A 10,509-nucleotide genomic window follows, 5' to 3' on the forward strand; every position below is an offset into this window, starting at 1 on the left:
ATATATATATATATATATACATACATATATATATATATATATATATACATACATATATATATATATAAATTTTTCATTTTATTACATAATTACTTGGAAGACTTTTAGGTTGATCAAAACACTCTGTTGGAATAAATTTAAGCACTCTTCTCGAGCGTCTATTTTATTACGGTTGTTGAAAGATTTTAAACGTTTTTAGGTTGATTCACTTGTTATTTTCCCATTTGATTTGTTAGTTTTGGAAATAGGTCAACCTTTTCTTTTCGTTTGTTCTGAAACTTTTGTTAAATGGTTAAATCGAAAAATGAGAATTTCTGATTTAATTGTTTGGAAGACACTTAGAAATATTTGAGAATTAGTTGAATAACACTTAATTGAGAGTAGAACACATTAAATCACTTTAAACACAAGTTAAAAGTGTAGGTTTCTTAGATTTTAAAAGCACACCTGAGGTAAGAGTTAATTTACCTAATTCTCACTATAGACTTCCTAGATTTTTAGGAGCACACCCTATGTGATAGTCCGTCTACCTAATTCTCAGTGCAAGCTTCCTAGATTTTACGAGCACACCCAAGTTGAAAGTCTATCTATCTAATTCTCAGTGTAGGCATCCTAGATTTTAGGAACATATCCAAGATGAGAGTCAATCTACCTAATTCTTAGTGTAGACTTCCTGGATTTTAGGAGCACACCCTACGTGAGCGTTCATCTACCTAATTTTCAAATGAATAATAAAGTTAGACACTTGACCCTAATTCATAAATTGACTAAGACACTAGACATGAGGATGCACTGAGACGTAGTTCATGTTTTCTTAATTAAATCAAAATTGAAATTCCCGCAATGACTTAACCTACAGTGAAACCCAGTACACCGGAATTTGAGTTTGAACATTACACTCAAATCCTCCTGGCAATTGAGGACATTTATTAATGTCACATATGGATCACTGGAGTAGAATAAGTCTAGGGTCTAAGTGGCGAAGGCGATGACGACACTGCTTATGTGTGCTTTAACGAGGGATACGAAGTGGAATTATTAAAATAGTATCGCCTACCTCCCTGACCTTCAATGAGCGGAGAGGATAAGGACCGATGATACTAGTCGCCAACTTTTAGTCAAATTGTTGCCCTCGATGCTCTTAAGTCGTCAGTATTCCTAGCCAGATTAGAGTGACTAGTCTGTGGACTATACTACTTTACAAAATATTTACAAAAATAAAAAAAAATAAATAATTCTTTTGTATGTTAAAGTGAACTGTGCATGTAAATCTAAACAACAACTTTTGCATGAAATATTAAAGAATTTTAGTAAAACTTATAAAGGTCAACAACTAGTCACTTGGATTGAGGTTAAAGACTGTCTTCCGTAGATTGTGTGGTTGGCAACTCTTACCCAAGCTTGAGAAGCACACAGTACAGCTCTGAGCCCCCACCTTTACTGATGTCTTATACCTAGTCCTGGTCTTTCATATGTGACTACAGATTTTGCTTTACCTGTTTGTATTTTGCTACGACTCGTTTTTCTGACTTTGGTGCTGGGTTTTCTCGCTTTGCTTATTTTTCTTTCAAGTTTATTTAAATATGTTGCAAATCATATTATGCTTACAATGTTAATCACGCAATAATAGCAGATGTCCAGGTACATTTTTACAGTTTATTTGCAGTATTTTACTGTTCAGATACATTTTATTTACCTGTAATTTGCTTATTCTGCATGTAAAACCAAAACCATGAAACACACCTGGTAAAACCTTTTAAACCTTCGACTTCATGACTGCTACTTCAACGAGTTTGGAGCAACTTCGTGGGCAGCGCAACGAGGAGCTTGGAGCAGACACAAGTGGATGTGATCGTCATTCTACAACAGCAAAACAAGTCTACACCAGCTAAATTTTCCTAATCTAAATAACAACACTTAGGGCTTCGAGATAGCTCGTCTAGCACGACATAAATCCTCATGTCTTTTTTAGGCTCCTGTACAACCATGTTGTGCAGCTAAGTCCTAATTCACTTTAGGTTCTGAGGTTGTCGTTCGTTACGATGTAAACCCTCATCTCTTTGCGGGCTATTTGCATAATCAGATATTATGCAAATGTATATTATGCATAATAAAAGTGACAGGATTGAACAATTGAATAACATCATCTCCAAAATGCAGTCACAGTAGGATAGTTTGGGAAGTGTCATTGAGGGTTATCCTCAGTATCTGTGACATCACATACTTTTTCATTCTTTTGGACTCCTGAAAATAACTGTTCCGATTTGAGCTACTCCCACTTGATTTTTCACGTCCTACCGTGAAAACAAAAAGTTGACCGACATTGACATCTTGGCATCTGTATAATCACAGATCCATATTGCATTATATGGTTGTCTTCGTGGGTGGCACTGTTATTTATGTTAAATTTGTTTATCCTTCATTTACTCTAACTGTTGTTGTCTTCGTGGGTGGCACTGTTATTTATGGTGTTTACAAGTATCTTCGTGGGTGTTTGCAAGCTGAAAAGATGAGGAGTTGAGTTTGTTTATCATGCCCAGGGTGAGTATTATTGTTCTTTGTATGTATAGCTAGTTTTTTGTGTTTGCACTCAATTTGTTGGCTCACTTGGATTGATGCTTGCTCAATATTTTCAATAAGTTTCTATTTTGAAAATGATTGAAGCTTTAAAACTTTATTAATTTTATATTCTAAACAAATGTTTTATTTACTCTGTTCTTTGAAAATATATATATTTTCAAAAAGTCAAACCAAACATCCCCTTTTTATATTTTATTGTCATTGTAATCCTCCTTCATCCTAAGTATCAATTTACTCTACAATGCCCTCTAATTAATCAGTAGCTCAAGTAATATTGAAGCTTCATTTTTGTATGACTACTTTTTCCATTGCATTTTACCACTTGACAAAATCTTCAAAAAATATTGTTTTTTCAAAGCATTTGGGCTTTTGGATTCACCAACATCAACAATCAATAAATTAGTATAAGGAAAGATTTATGAATTGGCTTAAATATTGTTTGTGATCTTTTGACTCTATGTGCATGCTCAACTTTGTCAGTCTCAATGTTTTGAGTCGTCTATGCGTCGTCTTGCTTGTCATTGAAAATTCTCAAGCTTGTCAGATATGTTCATTTATGGAGGCCCATTTTCTTATATATCTAAAACCATCTGTTTTGATATCAGATTCATTGAATATAGTATTCTAATATTTGATATCATATTCATTTATGGAGGCCCATTTTGAACAGCAACACATCGCCTGCAGAATGATCTTTTACTTTTATCAACAAAAAAGTTGTAAATCAACTATTTTTCAAACTTACAAACCAAACAACTAAACAACTTATCCTGAATAAGGGCAGAATAGTCATTTATCTAGAATCAGCTGTTTTCGAAACACACAAACCAAACAGCTAGCAGGATAAACTGCTGATCGGCAGATTATCAGGATAAACTGCTTATTTGGATAAGCTGGAAATATTGCAGCTGCCCCAAACAGACCCTAAGTCTCCTCATTCCTTTCTGGCCTTTGAGCCGCAATACAAAAAATAAGGAATCAAGCAAAGTAAATAGATAAGTTCTTATAATTTACCAAAAAAGAGCCCATATAAAGGGAACATAATAAAACATTTAACTCCTCGACCGATAATGAGTTCCTTTCAAAGCGCTAGTATAATTATTAGAATTGAACAAAAACTCAACCTCAAACATCATGCATCTAAGTCGCCCATTACTACATACCTAACTCAAATGGTTCCCATGCTTAAAAAAAGTTTAATCTCTCCTTTATGACAACATACTCAATAAATTGAGAGTTAATTTGCTCTCTCACAAGTCCAAGTGGTCGTCCTCACAAAATGAGATCCATTAAAGGTGGCAATCTCCCTTCTAGGTCTGCAAAATGGTGTCGGTCAATTTTTTGAAGTGTTTTAAGTTTATTTATATATATATATATATATATAAAATTATACCATAGAGATCTCATATATTTAATAGTTTAAGTAATCGAGCACAACCCTACAAATAATACGCTTATCCCGAGAGATAGGAACATTACTGGAAAATGTGGCTCAATTATATAAAATAAAGATTTATGACATCTATATAGTTTGCGGACCTTTTACTTGTGACTAACAAGTCCGCCTACCTAATATAAATAATAGGTAAAATTTATTTTCTCTTGGTTTCAAGTTCCCTATAAGAGCAAGCCCCTATAGTTAATTACATCTCAAATGAAAGACGTCACTTAAGAAAACTCTCGATAATGATTAGAGGTACTAATCTTCAATAATTCAAAACTTAACTTTTCATGGTTGGACATAGAAAATCAAGTGGGAGTGGCTCGAGTAGGAATAGTTATTTCTAGGAGTCCAAATGAGGGAAAAGTAGGGGATGTCACGGATCCTGAGGAGAACCTCGGTGACATCTCAGACTATCCGACTGTTTTTTAGAATGAAATTATTTTAGTGTTTGCTCTTGCGAATTTTCTTACTTAGGGCTTATACTTGCATAACACCTAATTGTGCAAATAGCCTACGAAGATGGGAGGGTTTACGTCGCATCAAATGACAACCTCAGAGCCTAAAGAGAGTTAAGACTTAAGCTGCACAATATGGTTATGCAATAGCCTAAAGACTGAGGATTTACGTTATGCTAAACGAACTACCTCGAAGTCCTGCGGGTCATGTTGTTTAAAACTAATGAATGGTTTAGTTGGAGTATATCCGTTCATGTTTTGTCTTGATTGTTGTCTGTATGCATCCTCATCATGCTGCCTAACAAGCTTGTTTTGAGCTTCTTGTCGTACAGACTTCGGGTTTTATGTGTATGGATATTGTTGAGTCGATGTGCCTCCTAAACCGACGTCCTACTGTTATTGTGCTAGAGGTTTTGCAAGTTTTATAAGTAACTAATGTAGAAGTAAAAAGTGGTAAAGGAGCAGTAAATATTGCAGTAAAATGTGATGCAAAAGACATTAAAATGCAGTAGAATGAAATAGACGTGTGTACCTGAGATCCTGTTGCTGCTATAAAAGGGTTAGCATCACAGATAAAAGTAAGCAAGTATTGTAGAGAATTTAACAAACATAGCAAACATAGGTATATGTATGAGTAAAAGAACAAGTGACACACATATGAACAATCGAACCGGGGCATAAAAATTCAGGCTCAGGGCGGCCTCAGAGCTGGGTTGTGCGCTTTATAACCCAGCCTTGGAAAGAAGCAAACAACCAACCAATCTAAGGAGGGCAACTTCTGGCCTAATCAAAGTGATTAACAAGTGGACTTTTGTAGGATTATACGCAAAATTCTTTGATGTCGTAATGCATGTAGAGTTTACTCAGTAGTTAAAAGTAGTAGTATCATGAGAAAAATATTTTTTTTTTGTTATTTTATATGTAAGTATTTTCGCAAATTAGATAGTTCACAAATTAATCATCCTAATCGGATACCGACAACCTAAAAAAGCAATGGGCAACTCCTCACCGAGTTTGTGAATAGTATTGTCGGCCCTAACCCTCACTGAGGGTCGTTGGAGTAAAATATATTATTTTAATACCCCACTCTTAGCACACATAAGCGTTCTTATCATCGCCTGTAAACCTCGAGCCGTCCAACTTGTAGCCACACTCGATGATCCACATATCCCTACACTATACGGACTTAAATTTGGATATAAGCTCGTGAAACTAATTCATCAAGTGAGAAAAAGAAAAAAAAGACAAAATAAAGAGAAAATGAGGGGAAACTGACCCAATAAGCCATTTCAAATTCTTCCACAACAATAAACGCATAAAGCCAAAGAATGAATTTTAAGCCTCTCCAAAAAAACAGTAAACGAATTCACACTTAAATGGTGGACAAAACCCTCTAGAAATAGTGAACAAATTGACCCAAAAATATGCATTTAATCCAAAACAGTAAGCGAATCAACACTCAAATGGTGCACAAAGCTCTCCAAAAACAGTGAATGAATGGGCCCAAAAATCTGCATTTAAAAGCTCCAAAACAGTAAGCAAATCAACACTTAAATGGGGCACAAAGCCCTCCAAAAAAATAGTGAACGAATGGGCCCAAAAATCTGCATATAAAGCTCCAAAACAATAAACAAATAAACACTTAAATGGGGCACAAAGCCCTCCAAAAAAATAATGAACGAATGGGCCCAAAAATATGCATTTAAAAGCTCCAAAACAGTAAGCAAATCAGCACTTAAATTGTGCAATAGCGCACAAAGCTCTCAAAAAATAGTGAACTAATTAGCCCTTAAATGGTTCACAAAGGCCCCCAAAAACAGTGAACAAATTGGCCCAGAAATCTGCATTTAAAAGCTCCAAAACAGTAAACAAATCAGACACAAATTGAGCAAAAACATGTAAAAAAAAAATAGTAAACGAATGGGCCCAGAAATCTGCATTTAAAGGCTCCAAAACAATAAGCAAATCAGCACTTAAACGATGCACAAAGCTCTCCAAAAACAGTGAACGAAGTGACCCTTAAATGGTTCACAAAGCCCCCCAAAAACTGTGAACTAATTGACCCAAAAATCTGCATTTAAATGCTTCAAAACATTAACAAATCAGCACTCAAATGGTGCACAAAGCTCTCCAAAAAAACAATGAACGAATGGGCTCAAAAATCTGTATTTAAAAACTCCAAAACAGTAAGCAAATCAGCACTTAAATGGTGCACAAAGCTCTCCAAAAACAGTGAATGAATTGGCCCTTAAATGGTTTAGAAAGCCCCCCAAAAACAGTGAACAAATCAGCCCCAAAGTTGCACATAAATCCTTTCCGAACTGTCAGGAAATCAGCACATACCCATTAATTCGTACATAGCAAGATGAAATGATTTTCAGAGCAAGCATATAGCATGCATATTTTAGGAACCTTAAAACCTTTTATTTTCTTTTCTTTTTTTTCGCATTAAATTTAACCAATTTCTTCATATCTCGTTAAGGTTCATGCATGAAAGAACAAGAAGTTAGATAAAGTAGGATTGTGTGAATTAAAGCAAAGAAAGATTAACATTTAAAGGGATTGCTTAAGATAGATTCACCAAATAATGTAGCAACCACAAAGGCCAAGGTTAAGAAAGCATTTGAATATGGGAAAAAAAACGAGAAATACTGCATGCAATTTTATTTACCAAATCCCCAAAAATTCTTCGTATTTTTCAGACAAGATCATGGTAACCCAAAAAACAAAAGGCAATACCAAGAATGAGATCCGGTAATCCGAAACTGCATATCAGAAAATTAAATGCCAAAGTTACTTCAGATTTTTTCTATTCTTAGTAGATAAACTTTTCATCAACGCCTAAAACGAACCTCTAGCCATTGCTTAAAAATAGATGAATCTTTATATTTCAAAATAGTGACAATAAGGAAGGGTTGGGGCGGTTTCACATATTCAAGAGCATTTAATGGCAAACCAAACCAAATATTTCACACATCAGAGAAGAAACAAAAAGTACAAACCATTGCTTGTGATCAAAAAGAAGAAAAGTTAAGAAAGATTTTAGAGTTTACTGTTCCTCAAAGATTTGTCTCCTTACTAGCTCCAATTGTGACTGGTATGCGGGGTTGCTCGTTGGTGAGAAGGGATTAGGGAGTTCGGTCGGAGCGGGGTGGGGGGCCGCGATTGAGGGCTTCGAAAAGGAAGAAGCGAATAAGGGAGAGGGTGCAGCTGTGTGAAGGAGAATCAAATGGGGAGTTTTATGAGAGAATGGAGGAGAGCTGGTGTGGTTAGGGCTTCGGGGAAAAAGAGTCGAACGAGAGGGTGAGACGAGCGAGGGAGAGGGTTTCGGTGTCGAGAGGGAGAGCGGGTGCGATCTTGTATGACGGGAGTTCCAGAAAGAACGCTACACGACATTGAGTGGGAGGAGGATTTTCCATTCGTGGAGGAACTCAATTTGGCAGATAATAACTCTTTTTTAAACTCAATTAAGGCGAGATTGAGTAGTTTATTATGAAATTCAAAATTTCAAATTACAAATCGTGTTATTGTGAGATCCGGTGTTATTGGCTCGTGCTCAGCCCAAATCGAGCCTGAGATGAGCTTAAACCCTTCTCTTTTAATTAATTCTTTATACAGGTCCCAGACGCACTCGAGTTATTGCGCGAAATGATGACAATATTGGAGTCCTTAGTAAGCTAAATAGATGTCCCGGACACACTCGAGCGGTCTGTTTCATCATCTGGGGTCATCTGGATAAATTCGTCGACGATCGGGCTAAATTAAGTTAGCATCGTGTGTGGTGCAGTGGATGACATTCGTCGATCCGATCAGATCCATCTGACTAGCGAAGTGTTGACCGATCCTCACTTAAGTGACGACCAATGTCTAACAGAATATTCTCAGTGGCGGGCTATTCGGTTAGAGCCGAAGAATATCAAATTTGCGTCGTGAGAGTTTTTTTTTAATTGGTTTGAATTTAATGGGTATTATGGTGTATATGTGTGTGCATGTGTAAATTGCAATGTTTGTGAGTGTTCAAGCACAAGGTACTTCTTTATGGTTGTTCTTATTCTTGTAGGAACTTAACTTGAGCTTTAACAAGTTAGTTTCAATCGACTCAGCAAAATACCGAGGATTCGAAACCAACCATATGAGACTCAAAGGAGTAAAGAAGTGGCTTGAGTTTTCTAAATTGTGTGGGTCCCAACACTAGTCCTCTAGGAGGATCAAAAGAAAAATCCTAAGGCTAAATCCAAGGGCCTAAGGTGAAGAGTAGACCTCATGTAAAATAAGGTCAACAAATGGAACGACTGTGAGCAAGAAGACATAAATAATAAACACAGGCCTAATCAATCGAAAGTACTGATTCATTGGAAAAATCAAATAACTCTACCAAAAAGCAAGGAATGAAATTTATTCTTGAACAAAAATATAATATAACAATCCCTTATTATTTTCACCATCACTTTCTAAAGATGCAAAAAAAATCAAGGAACTAAATGTATACTACGTACACCCACCAAATTTGAGGCATCCACCAACCAACGTTAAGTGAACTCAAAAGCCCACTAAGAAGAAGACTATCCAGTAGTCTCAAGGAAGAACTCTTTTAAGGCCTTGCTTAACTCGCATGGTTAATCAACCAGAGTAGCCATCTACAACTGAAAAAGTTAATCAACGCATACTCCAAGGAAACAGAGGAACTCCTCTACACTGTCGACTACTAGTCCAAGTTCGAGTCGGCACTCAAGACAGCTGCCCTTATTTTTTTATTATCCTGCATTTATTACATGTAAAACTCATCATGTAATTAGAACTTATTTTAACGCATTTTTTTAAGTGTTCAAGACCCTAGATCCCTACCTATAATTGGCAAATTTCAAAAACAATCAAGGAGATTATGACGGGTTCCCACTTTTATTGGTATTTGGTCAACATTTTGATTCCATATTCTATATTTCTAAGCCAGTTTAGTATATTTCCATCCTCTATCACATCTCTTCTAGCATTTCTCAATTCATTTAGGTTGGTAAAGTCCTACCACAACTCATGGACACATCGAGATCCAACATCCCAAATCTAAAACTAAGATCTTAATATAGCACACACTAAAACAAACTCATCCGCAAGTAATCCAACAAATAAGCTAAATACATGAACTCAATAAGCTAAATACATGAACTTAAAATTCGAAGAGATTGTGCAAACTAAAAATAAACAAGAACTAAAATTTGCCTCTCCTTAGGAAGCATGAGTCATTTCGAAACTTCATAAAATAACGTTCAAAAATTAAATTCAAATTTATATACAGACACATTCTTAAGCTGGTCACCCTACCAAAATAATAGAATAATAAATCCCACCTATTTGTCAAGTCATATACATCCCAAAGATTAAAGTCAATAGAACTTAAACCCCACAATAATTATTTTTGCATTCAAAGGGTTGAACATATGAGATCTTTATTTTTAAATGCAAGCCATCGATACCATTTCTTTTTTGGAACAATTATAAATCCAAATCTAAAGGCCCGATCCACTAAAAATAAGGATAGAATCAATAAGGTCTATAATAAAATAAATCCCAATCAACAAACTCTAAAAAATAAAACATAATCCCTAATCCCCAATGCCATACCTTATAGAGGGTGAACATTGTACTCCAAAAACCACTATCAATAATTTATTCATGAAGACAGTTACACTTTAAACATGAAATGATAGATAAGGATTTGAACCCATCACATTATCATACAAAATACAAGTTTTATTTGTAATAAAATATTAATAATAAATTGGAAGCATTATGAAGCGAGAAACTAATGTATAACAGTAGTGAAGGCTCGAGTTTGAGGTTCTGCATGCCAAGATGAATGGAAAAAATAAACCAAGAAAAAATGTTAAGCATCATTTGGCATGCATAGGGATGACTTCTCTGGAACTCACTATTTTTGCATGGACAGATTGCCAATAACTTTCTCCAAGTTGACTATATTTGCCAAATTATTACCCCCCCCCCCCCCCCTCGTCTCCCCGTCGCTACTGTTCC

General features: G+C 35.6%; 1 protein-coding gene across 2 annotated transcripts in view; it reads right to left on the minus strand.

Moving 5' to 3' along the window:
* The window catches only part of LOC110038924, a 31,573-nt gene that overhangs the window by 2,455 nt on the left and 18,609 nt on the right, over positions 1 to 10,509 (minus strand). The window lies entirely within an intron of this gene.

Source organism: Phalaenopsis equestris, unplaced genomic scaffold (assembly GCF_001263595.1).
Source record: "Phalaenopsis equestris unplaced genomic scaffold, ASM126359v1 Scaffold234359, whole genome shotgun sequence".
Classification (NCBI taxonomy): Eukaryota; Viridiplantae; Streptophyta; class Magnoliopsida; order Asparagales; family Orchidaceae; genus Phalaenopsis; species Phalaenopsis equestris.